Source organism: Thunnus thynnus, chromosome 19 (genome assembly GCF_963924715.1).
Source record: "Thunnus thynnus chromosome 19, fThuThy2.1, whole genome shotgun sequence".
Classification (NCBI taxonomy): Eukaryota; Metazoa; Chordata; class Actinopteri; order Scombriformes; family Scombridae; genus Thunnus; species Thunnus thynnus.
Window position 1 is genome coordinate 14,823,302 of NC_089535.1, and position 21,171 is coordinate 14,844,472.

A 21,171-nucleotide genomic window follows, 5' to 3' on the forward strand; every position below is an offset into this window, starting at 1 on the left:
TAAGAACAAAGTGGTAGTATGTGCTGAGCATGTCTATCCACCGATATTGTCGATGTTATAATAAAGTACATGAAGATAAGAGGGAACCCGAAGGCCTCTCTATAACCTCTTATAAATCGATCGTGTTGATTATGGCCTCAGCTTGTTACAGGTCAGTTTTGCTGTCGGGCAGTTTTGTCCCTGTCCTGTCCTCCAAAAACCAGGAGTGTCAAGCTAAATAAAAAGTTCAACTTTTCAAATCCCGAGCTAATGACTTGATTTATAACAAGTTAGTCTGTTTGGTGATGGTTGACAGAGTTTCGTGCGTTGCTCTATACTCAGGAGGCTCGCTGTTGGATGTTGGTTTGAGCGGCCTGTCTAACAGGTTGCGTTCACTTGAATGTATGTCACGGGTCAGTTTCGCCATCTAGTGGCAGTAAATCATGAATGACTCGCTTCTGCTTCCCTAAACTTCATTGTCTCCCGTTGCTGACGTGAAATCTGATTGGTTCAGTGGCTGAAATTCATTTATTCAATGAAACTGTGTCGACTGTGTTGATTTAATTAATCTATAATTCAGAAGTCGCTTTGTATAATTGTAACAAATGTGAATGACGTTTTTTACCCATCACCTGAACTATATAGCAGGCTACTTTACCCATCATTGGTTCTCCAACAGCTTTATTGCCATGTGGATTCATAAATGTAACTGATTTATATGAATATCTTCAGTTAAAACACAAAGTCTGGAAAATAAATCAAATCTTTGAACACAGAATGAAAAAGTGGAAAAAGGCAATTGTGCAGATAAAAAAAAAAGGGCAAGAAAAAAAATCTGTGCAGTTTATAGAAAAAGTTTTAACATTTTAACGAGAGGAGAAGAAATTCAAAATTGTAAACTGTTCCAAACTTCAATCAAAGTTAAACATTGCTTGCAAATGGTTTAACATGGAGATATGCAACTTGTACTGAATTTACCCAGCCATAGTAAAGAAGACTCATTAAGTTAATATGTGTAATCTCCACCTTGATGATATTTTGTTTGTAGAGAGCAGACTGCATGACAGTCTTGCAGAAATAGAAGTGTCCCTCTTTAAACAAAAGGATATTTAATTGCTGGATACCATGCAGGAAACTGCACAGATTATCTATTTTTAAAACAACTTTATCTTATATGAAAATAGAAAGTTTACTTAACTGAGTAAAAGTTGAATTTTGAGCAATATAATTTGCAGCTAATTGATGTTTTCTGCATCATCAAGTTGCATTCCAGGGATATGTTTTAACATGATTTCTAATTTCAGATGCTGCTGAGTAGATACACTTGGGGTAATAATACAGTAGGTGTGCCTGTATCTCACATGTTTAACATATTTTTGGGGCTTTTGGATAAACATTTTGATTAATATTTTCCCTGTTTTAACAAGTATCTGATCTCTAAATTACACCACAGGATTACAGAGAAAAACTGGAACACATGATTCTGTGGTTGGAGTTCCAGTTTAAACATTAAAAGGGAACCTATACTAATTTCCAGCTCTATATATTTTTAATCTCAGACTCCACCAGAGTAGCTTTGCATGATTCATGATTTAAAAAAAAACTCCTTATTTATCTTATTCTGGCTCTTTATGTAGCCCCTCAGCTCACCCGCTCTCTTAAACAGTCTGTTTTATCTTCCTCTTCCTCCCAACGTCCCACTAAACAATGAGTTACACCTATCACATATAACTAATATTTTATACTTAGCATTATGGAATGTTTATCGTAACAGTTTACAGCTGCACAGATGGTAAACACTTACACATACAGAAAGGTAGGTGGTAAACTGAGTGAAGGTGCATTCAGGAAGGTGTTTTTTATAGCTGCTGAATAGTGAGTCAGTCTGTGACACGATATCACCAAGAAACAGCCGCTGGCTAAGTCTTCTTTGTGAAGAAAAATGGCAGCTTAGCTTTGAAATCGTTATATTGTTGGAAGACAATTGTAGTATTAAGGTTAATATTATTATTATCATTTTGTCAATGAAATACTTTGTGTGTGTGTCAGTCCTGTTTTCACAGCACCAGCAGTCTGTTAACAAAGTATTATTCTCTACATAATCCCACCGTTGGCCGGCAGGAAAGGCATGTTTATGATATTGCTGGCAGATTATTTACATTTATTTACACACATGTACACACAGCAGAAAAAAAAAGGTTGTCTGTTTTACTTCATGTATTTGTGTGCATATGCTTATGATTGTAAGTATACATGAGAATAATACACACTTACAAAACATGTTCATTGCATCTTATTGTAACAACATGAACATCTTTTGTGCAAATTGCATTTTGAAAAATGGCCAACACGAGTGGAAACAAAAGGGGAAGTGGTTTCATTCACGTACATGTCATCCTATCCCAATATTTTATAGTCTATTGGACTTTTTTCTGGCATGATTAAAGTGGTTTATTATAAACAGTCAGCGCAGGGTGCACTGAGGGATACTTTAATAAAGCAACCACAAACATTTGTGATGTTTTCACAAACACAAAACAGTGTTAGTGTAGTATGCAGCACAAAATCCCCAGTATTGAATTTCAGTCATTTAAATTTATCTTACAATAGTTTAATTCATTTTTACATGCATATGTTCTTTTATTTCTAAATGATGATTTCTGCTTTTTCCGTTTGAGTCAACTTTATTAATGGTTCTGTGTAAAGACAAATATCTTTGTTGCAAACAAGTTGGTTAGAGGTGACTATGAAGAACTGTTCAAAATCTGTGATCTCATGTCATGCTAGAAAAAATAAACAAGAGATAAGTTTTCCTGCAGTAAAATTCATTACAAAAATTTAGAAGATGAGAATAGTAGAAAGAGTGAGAGGGAGAAAAAGACAGACAGTAAAACAAGTGAAGAAGAATGATCATATTTTTGATATTAATTTCTCTTCATTGAGAGGAATTCAATATGCTTGGTCTGCTGGTTAAAAAGGCAGTCTGAAAAATATCCATTGCCATGGCAGCTTGTGTTTTTATAAGGTGGCGGCACACTCTAGTGTCCAAAGAATATTACTACAGGAAAAAACATCTAAATAAACCATGATTTTAGGCTATATGTATGGTATGAACTAAAGCTTTTCAGGAGCTACATGAAAGTTTGATTAATCAAGTTTAGATGATAAATTATCTGTTATTGGACAAGAGGAGCACTGGGTGTATTTGGGCTTAATTTATCTTTGTCTTCTTTCATTTCATTTCAATTCACAATCACATTACAAAGGACAGCAAAGTGTTTAAAGTTCATAATACATGCAGGCATGGTGGGACAACACCTCACCACTGAGAAGCTATAGTTTTTGATAAACGCTTACAGTTCATCTGTTTAAAAAAAGTTATTAAATCAAACTCACTAATGTATGCATGCTCTGACATTGAACAGACACACCTCAGAACTAAGGAAGCCTTTTGTATGAGAGGCAAAACATATTCATGAATCTACAAGTCCAGTCCCTCTTGACTCATAACTAATCACTTTTGTTTTAATGCTCCCATGTGAAGGTGTTGCAGGGATTCAATGTGATTCATTTCACTGATTACCTTTAATGCATTGAGAATTTGAGGGTATTTCCCGTTATTATTGTTATGAATATCATAATTACACATGTGGTTATGACTGTGATTATAATTACTATCATTAACTCTGATTTCTGTTCATTTCACTTAATTTCAAAAGTTTCAGTAAGTGTCTTAATGTATGAGTCATGATTGTCTTTAATTCTTTAAGAGAGAATTTGGAAGAAAATCCATTATTTAATTTGTAAATGACCAGCAATTCATTTTTTGTACGCCCTCTCCAAAACATAAAAAAGTGAACAGTGATATAGTGTAAAACTATAAGTGAGGTGTGTAAGATATTCAGGATGTTCAGTGCGTGGTTATGTAAGGTGTCGCCTGAAGAAAAAAAAGAGAGGTCTGTGTGCCAGAACTAAAACAACATCAAACAGGAAGCAAATCTCAAAACTTGAAGGTTGTGGAGGAAGTTGTGGAATGAAAGCCTGATTTCTGCCACTGTGATTGTTTGTTGCCCAGGAGGAGTAAATCTGACTTTGGTGTTGTGAGAAGGTGCAGCTCAAAATGTCACTTCAGAGGATAAAGTTACATTGTTCTAAGGCATTTGCAGCTCACTGACATGTCTACCTGTCAGTCAGTGAGATTCTCCATTTCTGCTGCTGTCAGCCCTAATGCTACTCTGTCATAGTGTGCTGCCCTGGAGCTTTCGAGGTGTGTTATGGCTTGCTCAGGGACATGATACTGCAAGAATCTGTTGTTGAATGTGTTGTTCACAATTCACATCATATTACAAAATGTAGTAAATTTTTTTTTTGACAGATGGCAACAGCAGCTGTATCGTGTCATGTTTGACGCGAAATTATTTGCCTCTAGCCTGTCCATGGATGCACTTACGCTAAATGTCTTTAGCTTAAAATTTTTCATGATTTATGGGTTCTGTGTAGCTATCTTGGGCTAATTCACTTCATCTTTCCTTGGAATAATTATCCTTCAATCCTCAATCCAAGTAATTCTCACGCTCATACTATAGTATTACTTGAAAGTGTCAAATAGATAGAAAAATACAGCAAAAGCATGGAAATAAATAGACTGCTTATCTTTAGTATTCACATTTACAGCAACTGACTCTCCCACCACGGAGTTGATTAATATGACCACTTACTGTGAATATTAAAAAATGGACATGTATTGTATTAGTGTTTAGTTCAATTTAAGTTATAAAATATTCAAAAATGTGTTGTTTTTTTTTTACTCATTTTACATAATGCATACAGACAAAGATAGATGCAGGGATACATATAAGCTCAATTTCAACACATCATGCATGCTTGTTAGTCGAGTCATTAATCAAATCTGAACAAAGCTCATAACTTCTCAGAGCTAGATATATTTTGTTGACAATGAAAGGATTTATTCTTAGAAAGGTTTCGCTGCATATTGACATGTAAGGTATGGTAAGTATGCACCTTATTGCAACAAGTTCACTTATCACTACTGTAATTTTTGATTTGTGTAGATTTTGATGGGGAACATTTCTTCTTAATATCTCATGAATAGCTGAAATGATGAAATAGTTTTACAGAAATCTGTTAACATGTCTTTTCCCCATTAAAAGGTGCAATAGAATCAGTAGCAATGAAGGTCAAAGAACCTCACAAGCCAGATAAAAGAATAAGTTCATTCATTTTTTTCTAAGCCATTTGAAACAAAAGGATCATGTAAAATGGCTTATGTTCTTAAGAGTTTCACATATTTACAAACTACAAACCTTCTAGTGGGTCACCCAAATGACTTTAAGAAAACTACTGAAAAAAATTATCTCCATTACCAAGCAGAAGACTTAAACCATGTACATGTAAATCCTCCTAATAAACACCACAATAAAAAGGTCATAAGCCAATAAGATCACAGCAAAACTGGAATTACAACAAAACTGATAGTCTATAGCCACACTAACAGCTTTGTGTGGTTGTATAGTGCTGCATTGAGCTAAATACTAAAATTAGCATGCTAGCATGCTCACACTGACAAAACTAACATGCTAATGATTAGCAGGTATAATGTTTATGTTCACCATTGTAGTATAATGCTAACATTTGCCAATTAGCACCAAACACTGAGTACAACTGATGGGAACGTAATTAGTTTTGCAGGTATTTGGTCATCAACCAAAGTAGGTGAACGAATTTAAATTTTGACATTTTAATGGTGCTAGATAAAAACATGAATGTCTGTACCAAATTGACAATCCATCCAGTAGTTGATGAGATATAATAGTTCACAACCAAAAACTCACGGTGACACTAGAGGAAAAGTTTGGTAATCACCAAAGTCATTAGAATCTGTCATCTGTGCACCACAGTTACCTATAACACATTTTACAGTGATCCAGTAGTTGTTTAGATATTCAGTCTGAACCAAAGTGGTGGACCGACTGACAGACCAACCTTGCTATCCCTACAGCCATGCTGCCAGTGTGGCTACAATGGTATAGAAACAATACAAAATTAATGTTAATAGAAACTTTTCAGCTATACCATGAATACCTGACATTTGCAAACCCTAAAAGCAGATTGCCAGATGTATAAGAAAACCAGGCCACATGTGTGGTATGTCGTGTGAAGCATGATACATTGTTTGCACATGCAAACCAACTGCTACTCCGTTGTCTTACACTAAATGGGTTCTTTACATGCATTTCACTCATTCAAGTTTCTTAAATAGCAACCCAAGTCTAGCCGCAGAGTCCCTCCTTCTAAGACAAGACGTTTAATCTCTACCATCAGCTGGAAGTTTAAATGAGCTGCGGGGAACAGGAGAAGACAGCCAACTCTCCCTTCACAGGCCTAATAGTCTCCACCATCAGCAGCACTTCATACACAACCACTGGCTGGCAGATTAGAAAGGAGGCTCACCGCAAACACAGACGGACGCACGCACAGTAGACATGCGAGTGGATTCAAAGTCATATATGCATGTGCCTCTGTTCAAAATATACTGAGGAAAGGCACAAATTATAAAATATACAAATACAATGCACAATGACTTTCTAATGGGTAATGTAGCAATCAACCCGCACACAGACACGCACTTCCTTTGAGTTGACTGTAGTGTGAGTGTGTGAAAGCAGCTTTGGTTGCACCACAGTCAATCTATCTTTGTAAATTGACATCACATTGTAGGCTCTCCTTTTTCTAAAAGAGCTTTCTGGTTACTTCATACACTTATCCATCATTTATCTATAGCTTGGAGTTGAGGGCATAGGAAAAATGCACATCCTCTTCAAGCAGCAAAATCAAAGATTATGAATAGTTATACTAGTCATATGAACACAGGTGGAGCTCTTTAATGGCCTCCACCACTCCTTTGCCTGGCAGTGCAGTGCAGCAAATCAAAAGCAGTGGTGGAAGAGGTATTCAGATCCTTTACCTAAGAAAAAGTACCAATACAGCAATGTAAAAATACTCCATTACAAGTAAAAGTCATGCATGAAAAATCCTACTTAAGCAAAAGTACATAAGTATTATGAGCTTGATGTAGTCTAAGTATTGCAGTAAAAGTAGTGGTTTGGTCCCTCTGACTGATATATTATTATATATGACATCATTAGATTATTAATACTGAAGCATCAGTGTGTAAGCAGCATGTTACTGTTGTAGCTGCTGGAGGTGGAGCTAGTTTGAACTACTTTATATACAGTTAGCTGGTTTTGTCCAGTGGTTTCCAACCTCGGGGTCGGGCCCCTCCAAAGGGTCACCAGATAAATCTGAGGGGTCTTGAGATGATTAATGGGAGAGGAAAGAAGAAAACACAAAGTTCTGCTACACAAATCTGTTTTCGGTTTTTGAGTTTTTCCTCTAATCTTTGGTTTTTGGTGAAATAATGGATCATTTGAACATTTATTGAAATGAAACCATGTGAGAAGTTTAGAGGGAAAAATCACTATTTGGTGGAGTTGTCAACAACTCATATTTTAAAAGCTTGTTAGTTTATCCATTGTGTAAAATTTTCATCTGAAAAGTGACTAAAGCTGTAAAATAAATGTAGTGGAGTAGAAAGCACAATATTTCCCTCTGAAATGTAGTGGAGTGGAAGTATAAAGTGGCATCAAATGGAAATATTAAAGTACAAGTACCTCAAAATCTAAATACAGTACTAGAGTAAATGTACTCAGTTACTCTCCACCACTGATCAGAAGAGACAATCATGGACTCAAACACTCACTGGTTACATGTAGGTACAACAGCCTGACAAGGGGGGAGCCAAACACAAACAACTGTGAAGGAAGAGTGGCTCCTTATACACAACAATGCTCCTCGACCGTGATGGCACAAACTCTAGCCATGCGTGTCCAAGAAGAGATTTTTGAATGTCCCACTGACACAACTTGTGTGGAAGTGGGTGAGGAAGGAAAAGACTAGGACCATGATGTAAATAATGTATGTGAAAGGGGTCGTTCATAGTAAAAAAACACAGAAAATTACCACCCAACTCTACAGTTCCCTTCAGCTCTATGGATCTTTACAATGTCTTTCAGCTCTTTGACTTGGTTTTACAGCCAGCAGCTTGACTTTACTATTTATCTTCTTAAGTCTTTTTAGTACAAAATTCCCTCTTTGTGTTTCCCTGCAATGCAAGGATAGTTACAAAAATAACTGTATTACAAAATTTGTACTAAAAAGGAAGGAAGATATCCACTAAATTTGATAAACTCAGACCTCTGAAGCTTCATACAAGGACAGTGGACTTTGTCCCCCATCACGTAGCTACACTGAAAGTGCATTAGAAAGAGATATTTTAGTGGCCGGTATTAACAGGAGGAATGATTACAGCAAGCAAAACCTCTTTCAATTATCATTTGGGCACCTGACTAATGTTTTGACTTGAAAAATTCTAAACACATATCCTTTAAAGCTGCTTGCAAGTTGTTTTGGCAGACAAAGACAAAACAGTTGTGGCATGGGTCAAGTGGATTTAATTTGCGAGAGCTCTCTCACGAGGGTTTGTGTTAATGCCTTGGAGCTTTCATTCAGAGTGTCTTAACACCCTGAGGAGTGAAATGACTTGAATGCAGAGACTTTTTGTTCAGATGACAGCTTCACAGTTGCCAGGTAGAAAGCAGAAAACTCCAAGGTATTCCTGAATTATTTGATGGATAGATGTTAAGTGATTTCTGTTTGCTGCTCCTATATGCTGTCAGTGTACAAACGCTGGAACATGTCGAATGTACTATTCCATTGGGTCTAAACTTCAAGCATTAGCTTCAGTTCAGGACTTCCCACCTGCCTCATTTGATCCAGCTTCTCCTCAGCCATTGTACTCAACCTGAAATAGGATATCTGCTGCCCTGTGCAGCTGTCCTAGCCTTTTTACTCTCCTGATGCTTTTTTCAATCATGCCCTTCAAAGCCTGTCTTGTTAAAAGCACATCTTTTGGGGCACAATTAGCTGACAAGCTCCCTAAATCCCACATCTTCTACCATGTAGAAAGTTTGGGTATCCTTAACCCTAGCACTTTATCCAGTTCTTTCCTAGGGATTATGAGAAAAGAATAGAAAAGATATTTAGGATGCCAAGTTGAAACATGTCAGACACATTTTCTGGAGTACAATATAACTTAGCTTGACCAGCCTCTCTGATTCAGCATTGGAAGAGATTTCTGATGCTTAACATGAAAAAGCTTCAGCATCAAGGATGCATCATCATTATATGTCATTGCTAAGAGCACGTCAAGCACTGGACCTGTAACAGTTGTGTTGAAGGAGTAGCTAGCAGTGACAGCATTAATACAAATAGCTAAAGCAACTCCAGAGTAACAGTCCATATTTATCCATCATTAGCTAGATAGCACACAAATATCTGTACCTTATTTTGAAAGATCAAGTCAAATTGTTACACACCTAAGAACAAAGGTGGCTCCATCTCTCCACTCATATAAATCACAAATGATACAGTAACTTATAATCTCCAGTGACACCACCACCACTACTACCATTACTACTATTAAAGGTTAATAAGGAACAATGGAAAGAGGAGATCTGAAATAAGCCAAAGCTTAGAGATTATATCAAAGAAGATTACGACACAGAACCATATACTGAATGGCAGAAGGCAGAGGTCCCCGTGTGCTCAACTAAGAACTGGTACCTTACCCTGAAGAGCAGCATTTGCATTAGCTTTTTTTGGTTGGGGTTTTTTAGGATCTTGGTGGTGTCATTTTGTGTTTCATTGCCCCAACTACAGTCTCAGGTTGCTGTAGCTGGGGCTTTTTGGAAAAAAAAAAAAAAAAAAAGACTGTAGAAGAATTCTGATTTATTTTGGTTGTTTGAAGGCAGTATGTTCAGTTGGCTCTTTAATGAGGATTATAGGGACAGAACACTGTATCCCTCAGGGACACTTCTGTCGATTGGATCTTTTGAAATGTTCTTTTTGAGTATGTGGAACCGTATATTTTGATTTTTTTCATGTGACCATCTTGGTTGTTGACATCTCTGTTGCTATCTAGTAGTGTATATTGTAAGGTCATATGGATGGGGACACCATTTTGCGCAAGACTCACCAAATGGTCCTGCTCCCTTAACCTGGTGCGCTTTGCATACTAGAACTTGTAAACCTGGCTTACCTTCAGCTCTCAGTCTTAATTAGCTCGAATTGTATTGAGCTAATTGTATGAAAAATTTCAGTCTGGCCTCCATGCTTAAAATAATAAATAAAAAGAGAACTCTCTTCAAAGTGGTGAACAATAGTCGATATCTTTGTACATTCATTCATTACTGTCCCTTCTCACCATCTCACTCGCTGCCAAGGCTCTATTAGCTTTCAGCTTAAGAACCGAAATGTTGTCAATCCATACTTTGATACTTCAGTAGAAACAAAAATGTTGTACTGTCAATTATATACATAGGTGAATTTGTAGATAACATAATGCTGTATTTGATTTTGACTTCAGTATGTTGCCTTCATGATCGTCAGATTTTAAACCAACACCCACAAATCTTTTGTGTGAAGTTTAATTATATGATTTAAATGGCCCAACTATTGTACACAATTATGTACTGTAAATTCCTTTGAGCAGCAGATTCCCCTAGTGACCACTTGAAGTTTCAAGAAATGACTAATATAAAGTATATCCTTTCTTTCTGTCATTTTACCAGAGCAAATGGAAATATATCAACCTAAGATGATGCAACAGTTGTGTTTGTGTAAATGTTCTTTTGTGGTTTTATTTTTGGTATTGGTTTCATGCAAATATTTATTCTGTTGTCTGTGTTCAACCGACAGTATATGGCACTGAAGGAAACAAAAGGTCTTGACGGTTTTCTACAGTCCAAGTGTTTTTATGTTTTTCCAGCAGTGGAACAACTGCACTTGGCTATGACCTTTTAAGTTTGTGCTCTCTGCAAGTGACAACAATTAAAGTCTGGTACAATCTCACAGAAAAGGCCTCAAACTGCTGCTTATATCACCCATACTCATCCTGCTACAGGAAACACCACTTTATAAATCAATTAAGTCTTAAAAGGTATGTATCTGTTCCTAAATACATATTATAATTTAACAGTAAACAAAATTCAATAAACAAGAAAAAATAAAAAAGAACTAACCAAAAACTGAATCAAAGTACTATTTTCTTAAAAGACATCACAACCCCCCTCTGTCTATCACACACTTGGTACATTCCCCCAGGAACACCTCCATAAAAGGAATCCAAATTGACCCAGTCTACACAGTAAATTAAATTCATCTCTACACCTCATTAGGAAGCATCCAAGCGAAACACATGATGTCTGCAAACAAATGGAGATTGTGGATTATGTCATTCTTCTGTCCTATTTCTGTCCTAAATATGCAAATGAGAGACAGTTATTAAGGAACAAACTAGAACATAAAGGGATTAAACATATGGACCTTAAAAAAATCTTTGCAAACAGCTCTGGAAATTTGGTGTTAATGCATGTATTCACCTATCTGCAAGACAAAGGGCTGATAACAAGGATTAAGAACAACGTAACATGACAGTTGGTGGCGATAATGCTCCCCAGTTGCAATTCAACATTGAAAAGAAGGGAAAGAAGAAATTCTGGTTTAGTAGTTTCAGGGTCTGACTGATTGCAGAAGAGAGGAAAAGTAGGCGACTCACACAAATCCACTAAATAAACATGTTGAAAAGTTAAAATCTGTGTCATGTTAACTGAATAAAAACCAACTGAAATGAGAATTTATTTCAAAATTTAAAATGTGTGTGATATTTTGCTAATAATGCCTTACAAACTCTACCATCAACAGGCCTCAAATTGTCAGTAGACATCATAGACTATAAAAAAAATATGGATGTAGTCATCGTGACGTCACCCATTGGTTTGTGGACTGCCGTTTTGATGCCTCGACTTTAGCGATTAGTCCATCGCCATCTTTGATTTTTGGAGCCAGAAGTGACCATATTTGGATCATGGGTGTATAAAAAGAACGCTTCATACATCCATGATTTGAATGAGAGAGTGGAATTGACCCTAGCACTAGGTGCTAGCTTCGTTAGCACCTATGGTTAACTGTGCCAATGCTAATTTTCCCTAACGAAAAACAGGCTTAAAACCATTAAAACAAAATGTACTTACAGGAAAACTGAACAGCCGACTCCTTTACCACAATCAAATGCCGAACAAGTCTTTTTTAGGCGACCAAAATGTTACAGTTAAATTTCATGAACTGAAAACATACTGTGAAAAAGCAGCAGTTACACCTGTGCTCAGTGAATCTAGGGTTACACCATGGTTACGTCACATAATCAACGTTGTCGCCATGGAAGTGACTCAATCACAAGTTAGCTGTGCCCTAAAGCATACGCTGCTATAAATTGTACCATAATTTACAAAATGAACACCATGCTGTATCGAAGAAGACTTGATACTAGTGATTGAGCCATAAACTCATTAGGAAAGTGTTTACTGAGGTAATAAATCAAGCGAGAAGTAGGGTACATTTTCTCATAAACTTCAATAATAATACAATAATACAATCAGATTACTTTTTGCAACCAGTGGAGTCGCCCCCTACTGGCCTTTAGAGAGAATTCAGGTTTAAGGCACTTCCGCATTGACTTCACTTTTCAGACCTGGAGCTTTTAAACACATTTTATGGATCATGGATCCATTTTGTGGATCCCTGATTTTAATTCAGCCTTCCCCTTCCCTTTGTTTTTCTTCTTCTTTGAAGTTTTACAGCAGCTAGCACCCTTGTAGCTGCATTACTGCCATCTTCTGGTGTAATTCCCTTTCAGTGTCCAGTTTGTACAGGGCCCTGTTTTTCCCAGTATCTCCACATTCAATGCAATGACTGATTTCTGTAACTGTGGCATTGTAAACTGTCTCTTTGCTGCATACTGTTTTTCCTGGATATTATAAGCCCATACTCTAAGGTTTCAGATTCTTGACATTGTTCCCAACAAGACCAACAGTCTAAAGTCATGCTAGTGGCTCTGTGAGGCTGTTCTTAAGCACAGCAGTGCTTTGAGCTAAATGCGAATGGCAGCATGTTAACATGCTCACGGTGACAAAGCTTGCATGTTGATAGCAGGTATAATGTTCCCAACATGTTCACCATCTTAGTGTAGCATGTTTGCATGCTAACATTTGCTAATTAGCTGTGAGCTCAAAGTACAGCTGAGGCTGGTGGGAATGTTATTAGTTTTGCAGGTATTTGGTCATAAAGTATTGGACAAATAAAAAACTTGACCTGATGATGGTATTAGATGAAAGTTTAGGGTATCATAGTTATTACAATTCGTCCTCTATGGGTCATGAGTGTCTGTACCAAATTTCATGGCAATCCATCCAATAGTTGTTGATACATTTAACTCAGCAAAAATCAACCCAATGATGGTGCTAGAGGAAATATCAGGAGATCACCAAGGTCAATAGGATCCATTGTCTCAGAACCTTGAATATCTGTATAAAAGTCTGTGCTAATCCATATATTCAATATTGAGATATTTCACTAAACAATTCAAATGTTTGACCTGACGGAGGTGCTGGATGAAAAGTCAGAGGATCACCAAAGTCATTTAAATTGATCCTCTCTGCACCTTGAATATCTGAGGCCAATTTCATGACAATCCATCCAGCAATTGTCAAGAGTTTTTTAATCCGAACCATAAATGTTAGTGTCATGGTGGCACTAGGGGAAAAGTCAGGGGATCATCAAAGTCAGTAAGATTCATCCTCTGGAGACGATTATCTATATAAAATTCCATGGCAATCTATCCAGTAGTTTATTTCAGTCTGGACTAAAGCAGTAGACTGACCAACCTCCCTGGAGCCGTGTCGCTAGTATGGCTGAAAACCAGGATATGTGTGCTTTTTATATTAGTGTCTCATTAATGTTCATTAGTCATTAGTCTTTCTTTTTTCATATTCCTTCCCCTACTTCTTACCACACTACCTCTATTTTGAACTACAAATCCTGTTGTTTCTTTCCATACTTTTATATTTATATTATTACATTTCTTCACACTGTTTTTCTTGTTTTTCTGTTTTTTATGTTCTGTGTTAATTTCTGCATTTCCATTTTTAATCACTTCTTTAGCCAATTTGTCCACTGTCTCATCTTCAGGAATGCCTGCATGTTCAGGGAATAATTCAGTCTCATGCCTGTTTGTTGTGGTGTTGCAGCCAAGCTGACATGAGGTATAATTTTTGACCATTACTATTATATCATTTTCTATCATATATAGAGCCAGGTTCAACAGAATTCTACCCCAGTTCTCACTCCAGGAAGAACCCCGAAGACAGATTTACTGTGACTGCTTCTTAGTTTTAGATTTTATCAGTTTTAAGGTTTAGGGGGTCTTGGATGTTATCTAAAGCATGCCTCATCTCTTTTATGAGCCTGAAAGGAACTTCCTGGGATTCAAGGACATTCCTGGACATACCAGAGAGTCAAAATGAGGTAGAGGAAATACCTAATTCATAATTTCTGGATTTGAGAGTCATAATTTGTGCATTTGAGCATGTCAAAGTTAAAGGTGCTTTGACCTCACTGAAGTGAGACATGATGGCCTGCAGGCCCCCAGGGTCTGTGAATGTGGCCATGGCTGGAGCAGACCACACCACATGATTCCCATGCTCATTACCTCAGCTTTGTAGGTGGCTGGGTGTCTGTGTGTCAGTGCTGCCGTCAGTGTCAGTGTCTCTGTCTGAATACATACGTTTGAGTTCTGGGGGCTTGTGCATTTTTACACTTTTATGAACATAACCTCAAATATGATGGTGTTCGTTTTCATTACATGCTATATGTGATTAATACTGTATATTATTCATCAGGTTTTAGGTTATAGTTCATTGCAAAGCCACATCAAAGGATCTGACTGTGTAGTTACTGATACAACTCTGTTTTATAACTCAGACTTTACTTAGCTATGTAGCCGTAAGCCTTCTGGGATTTGGAGGAGGGGGGGGTTGTGTTAAGACATTACTGTAGCCATGTTTTCAGTTGTATTGTTTGAAATTATCTGTAAACTGTGTTGTTATATTTGGCCAGGATGCTCACAACCCTAAATTTACCAAACTATGCTGGTAAAATACATAAAATAAATATGTAAATTATGAAGAAAACCTTAATAAATTATCATATGATTCCATGCACCTATTCATTTTTGTACTTAAACTTTACATCGAACTCTTACTTGCTGTTGTGATGTGTGAAATTAAAATTTCAAGCATTACAAGTGTACTGTGTGATGTATTTGTATTGGTATTCTGCACCAACACACATCATGTCATTGGTGAAGTATTGAAAAAGAACACTAGAGGGCAGCAGAGTACATGATATGCAGTACAAATACACTCTACACACTGTTTCACTTAACCAACTGGCCAACATGACAAGATGTGCTAGATCCAGATGTGCTGGAATTGTATAAAGTTTAATGACTTAAGCTTTATAAAATGATTCTAGCTAACAGATTTTCCTTAAAACTAATGTCTTTGTCAGTTCATATTTTTGTATTTCTAATGAGTAATCATGTTTCTCTAAGTCCTCAGTACTGACTGCTGAGGTCTGCCCCAGGCCTGCACAGCCCCACCAAGACCTGTTGAGGGAGGAGGATGACTGCGGAGGTAGCCCAGGGAAGCAGGGTTGGTGGGGGGTGGTGGTGGTGGGGAGGGGATCAGGAAGTTGGAATGTGGGTCCCTGTGTGTGATGTGATTGTTAGCAGAAACGTGTCAGCCCCAAGCCCACCGCCACCAACCCACCTCCACCACCACCACCCCTGAGTCCAAAGCCCTGCTCAGGTTGTGAAAGTCGAGCTCTGTACGTGAATATGCGTGTGTGTCTCTGCGTACACACGATATACCTCTTAGCCTTGCATTGCCATGGAGGCCCAGATACCTTATCATTGCCTTTTCTAGTGGAACAAGGGTAAACTCACTCACGAGGTTGAGGTTGAGGGTGGAGGGTGGAGGGTAGAGTGTGGGGGGGGATAAAAAGACAGTCAAAGACTCTGAGCGGAAGGCAGACCACAGGCCCATGTGTGGCCATGGAGGGTGAGACCATACTGGATCAGAAGGGAGTGTGTAACTCTCCATCTTTATATAGGGAAACTGAAAGGCAGAGGAGGGTGATGGTGGCTGAGTGGGAGTGTGAGTGTGCACACTGCTCAGCAAATGAGGCATCAATCAGTATACATCTCATCTTTTTCCAGTCATTACACTTAACAACCCAACCTGCAGTGTTGCCATGTTTTCTCACTTCCTTGGCTTTCTGTTCCACAACTTTTTTTTTGTCATAATGCTCAGTTTTGCACTTCCACTCTTTAAGTTTAACCAATGTAATCCTGTCAACCCCTATAAGATAGGTCATAATTTCAAACACAAAACTATATGTCACATTTTATTTTATGTTATGCTGCTGGCAGTTTGGTTACTTTAAAGGTGCAGTCTACTATCCAGCAACATTTGTCTTCTGAGTTGACAGTGGAATGTTTGCTGAATATACAAACAGCTGAGCCCTGAGTATCCATAAGAACTTCATCCACACAAGGATGAGTCATAATATTCCTTTGTTTATGTCTTAGAAATTGGTCACAAAATCCACTCTTCGCTTGTGTTAGAGCTCCCAAATGAAAATATGTTGCAAGCAATCTTTGTGTGAAGAATCTTGAATATGAACATGTTGGATGAAACTGGCATAAGTGTTTATATTTACATCAGATTCAAATTTATTTTTTTATCAAATTAGGCTATTTATTCAGTCATAGCTCCACCTGGAAAAAAAGAAGTAGTCTCTGCAGCTTTTGTTTTCCCTTCTCTCCCTCTTTCCTCCTCTCTGGCTCAGCTCCTGAGAGCCAAACTTTGGATGGGTTTTTCAGCCACAAACCTCACGGCAGGGCCCACATGCATAAACGATGCGTACGCACAAAAACCATGCATACGCCATTTCCCGCACATAAACTGGTGGGCCTATTTATAAAAACAGAATGTGCTGTGAGACTGTGCGCACCTCATGCCTTCTTCAGACCAGGCGTACATATGTTTTTCTAAAGAGATCTGAGGGTGATGAGATGAGGTGGAGATAAAATATGAGGTGGGAGACAGAATCTTTTAGTAAAACATTGTTTTAGGTTTATAATCAGCTAGACTGATTGTGTGATTATTTATTTTTTTTATTCTTCTTATTTTATTTATTTATTTATTTATTTATTTATTTTGTGTTCAAAGAGATTTGTAAAATCAAAGGCGCATTTATTAAGGTAACATTGATGAATTACTTTTGTACGATTAATTTTGTCATTCTTTTAATTTACATTGGAGTTTTATTTTGCTGTTAACAGGCTTTTCTTTTTGTTTTATCCTTAGCTGTGACACAAGTCCGTTTAGATATGAGCGCTACAAACTAATAATTGATTACATTTCTGGGGTCCATGTGATGAATTAATTATATGGAGGTGATAAAGAGCCGCACATCCGTGCGTAAAGGTCGCGCGTAATGACAGTTATGCAACACTTGATCTTTACAGTTTGTTTCATTGACAGGTGTACAGACTGGCGGAGCAGGCGGCGAATTTACATGAAAACGGCTGGTGAAGGGTGTGTCCTCACCCATTTATGGCTAATTGTGGGAGTGGTAATGAGGCTCGTGCTCGTGCGCCCAGTTCCTCAATGATTGAGATTTCTAAAACAGAACCATGCGTACGCACAGCTTTATAAATCTGACGAAAAGAATGCGTATACATGTTTCTGTCTCTGTGCGTACACACACACACACATTTTAGTCATGAATCTACACAGAGTTTTATGAATGTGGCGCCCGGTCTTTGGTGCAAAGCATCTGGGCAGGCCCCCTCCCTGATCCAGGGATCCAAGAGTCCTGGCTGGACTGGTGGTTAGCCACACCAGCGCTTTCACCTGAATTCTCACCAGACTCTAAACAAGCGGTAACATCAGACCACACACTCAATAGTACTGGACAGCCAGGAGGTAGGGAAGCATGTATTTAACCACTGTGTGTGTGTATGTGTGTGTGTGTGTGGTCCAGGTATTCCTCATGTTGTGGGGACGTAAATCTGTTTACACAGTCATGTTGTGGAGATTTCCTTATGACTTAAGTCACTTTCAGGGACACACACCAGACTTAAGACCAGCTGACTGGGGACGGCTTGTCCAACTGGGGACAAAAGCCGTGTCCCTAATTTTTGGGTCAGTGCTTAAGGTTAGGGCTAGGTAATGGTAGGCAAGTAGTGGTTATGGTTAGGGTTTGGGTAAGTCTCCAGGAAATAAATGTAAGTATATGTAAATAACCCAAAAGTGACTTAAGTAAACCTGTGAGTGAGTGTGTGTATGTGTGTGTCACAGGCTACATTTGGGGACAAATTTCAGACTGAAGACCAGTTATTTGGGGACGGCTTGTCCAATTGGGGAATATGCTGATTTTTGGGTCAGTGGTTAGGTTTAGGTTAGGGTTAGGGTTGTGTGATGTGTGTGTGTGTGTGTGTGTGTGTGTGTGTGTGTGTGTGTGTGTGTGTGTGTGTGTGTGTGTGTGTGTGTGTGTGTGTTTTGCACTTGCACACACATATTTCCAGCTTAAAAGTTGCACCAAAACTGATCCACACATCACTCTAATTTTTGGCACCTTGTCATTTTCACCTGGATAAGTGGGATTTGTAGTTTTTCAAGAGAGGGAGAGGGTTGACTCTGCCACGCAGAACGTTTAAGATATGACATGAATGAGCGGTAGACTGTGTTTGCATCCAGCAGTTTGATTTTCATGCTGCAGATTTAGAGTCTATATGGAGCAGCGGTGAGACTGTTTAGATGCCACTGGGCAGTGTCGGTTTCTGACTTTTGTGGTTCACTACTTGTGATGCGTTCAGTGTCCTCCAGGCTACATTTAGATTTTATGTTTCAGAGTAAATGATTAGCCAGCATGGTCACGCAACATTTTTATGTTTATTTGTAGCAGACAGAGTTTTATGTACTTTACACCACTTCCACCAGCAAAGTCAAAGTTTCTCTTTCTGAATCATAATTTGGTCTAGCTGGACTTTTTTATGCCGCTCAGCTGCTCTTTCAGGCTGAATAAGTGATGCAAACAAAGCATTTATCTATCTTCATTATCACTTTTAAGATCATTGTGTAGGTGTATTTTGGAAAAATACCGTAGGATGTAGATAAGTTTTTAAAATTCCGTCGGTAACTGTAAATTTAAATGTTCAAAGTTTGTGTGGGCGTTGCAAATAGGAAATATTTTGTCCCTGTTTGTTTATTTGTTTGTAGTACAAAATGATATAACGTTGTTTTGTATGTTTGTGTGTATGCAGTGTATATTTAAATGATCTGTGTGAATATGATGCTATTTTTGTGGAGCAAATGTGTTTCATTTTATTTCATTTGCAGTTTGATTTCACTGTGATATTTTAAAGGAAAGTGTATTTTGGCAGCATTAGAGTTCATTTGTTTAGACTTAAACTGCCTCTTGTCATGTGATCTAAAACTAAGGCATTTTACCAAACTTACCAAATTAAGGTAAAGGTGATCTATTTAGGATGTGCATATGTAAAATTATTAGTTGTTCACTCAGTTCTCCAAATAACTGATAGACACTGATGCGCGAATAATCCAGGAGTTTTTTTTAAAGAGATTTAACACGAATTACATCAAAAACTCTAATTGTTGTTTTTTTTTAATACAATTTACTTGCACATCTTTATTCTTTATTTAATTTGTATAATTACTGTTATTATTAAATGGGCTTTTTGTGAAAGAAAGTTTTAATATCGAGCTGATTAGTGCATCACCTGAACTTTAACCCATCTCACACAAGATCAGTCATTTCTTTCTTAAATCTTGTTCTTTCTTTATTTATTTATTTATCTTTTTGTCAGAGGGTGTGTATTTACCCTTCTTTATTACAATATCTAATGTGAATTCACAGTTTATTAAACTTGTGTGATTTTTTTTTCTTTTCGTGTTTTTTTTTTTTTTTTCACCATTGAGGATATTTTTAAGTTTCGACTTCAAATCGACCTCGTCTATTTGGTGGTCATTAAACTTTAAATATGTTCTGTTGTTTGTGTAAATTGACAAAAGTTTTATATTCATTTCTTTGCTCAAATTGCATAATTGTTTCTGAAGCCCTTTTTTCCGCTCTGGCTTGTACTACGCGCTGTTAAAATGTCTCTTGTTGCAGACTGCAAGTTAATTAGCCTTCATCCTGCACACCCACGTCATCTGTTTGTGAGGGCTGTTGTTGTTTACTGTTTCAAACGGTCAAAAGTCTGCACTTCTGGCTGCTGAGCCCTTCTTTTTCCACTTTTACTTGCTCATAAGGCCTTCAGTGGATTTCCACGTGGTCCTTTCCTTTTCAATGACCGAGTTTCACTTCTTAAGTTTAGACATACAGGTAAAGTAGGACTTTTCACGTATTTGGCACTCACGTTTTCATTTGGTATTTTTCCATCCAAAGCTCCTGCATGTGGACAAAATGCACTTTAATCGCTCCCAAATTAGTTTTCACTGCTAATTAGCATATATTATATTATAATATGGCAAAACGGGGCAATGAAAAATATAGGAGGCATATGCAGAATGTAGAGCTCATGTGCAGCTGCTGGGCTATAAACTTAATATTGAAACTGATTTGTGGGCATCGATGTAGTTTAATTTTAGGTGAATCTTAACCTCCAAGATGATCTAGATCTCTTGAAGGAAGATTTCAACTTGAATACACTGACCGCTATATGCAATTGACCTTAAAGCAGTTTTCACTTTCCAGTCATGTGACACCATAACATCTCATTTTGTTTGTTATTCCATTTGTATTCTTTAAAAAAAAAAAAAAAAAAAAAGTTAAACACTCGTGGTTGCTTGCCTCACATTTAATTGAAATGCACTATTTCCTATGCTGCATCTGTACTTGTCAATAAATACTGTTTTACTGAACCATGAAGTTTATTTATTATATATTCATGCAATAACGCTGTAAAATAAATTCCAATTATCACACCATGTTCAAGGATTTGGAGCCTGATAGACTATGCCTGTATTTTAGTCATATTTGCATCCTGAAAACAGTATTAGTGCAATGCTCTGTTGCCTTATCTAGCTCTTGCAAAACCTACGTTTATTTTGTGTTGATACAGTAACT

At 37.5% G+C, this 21,171-nt stretch overlaps 1 protein-coding gene and 1 long non-coding RNA gene across 5 annotated transcripts in view; one reads left to right on the forward strand and one right to left on the reverse strand.

The window, feature by feature from the left end:
* LOC137171209 (uncharacterized) overlaps window positions 1-21,171 on the reverse strand; it is a 101,462-nt gene that overhangs the window by 60,357 nt on the left and 19,934 nt on the right. The gene's annotated exons all lie outside the window — the stretch shown is intronic.
* The window catches only part of tbx5a (T-box transcription factor 5a), a 28,204-nt gene continuing 24,913 nt past the window's right edge, over window positions 17,881-21,171 (forward strand). The window contains exon 1 of the mRNA XM_067575029.1: window positions 17,881-18,005. The gene's annotated coding sequence lies outside the window, so the exon portion shown is untranslated. The remainder of the gene's footprint in view (window positions 18,006-21,171) is intronic.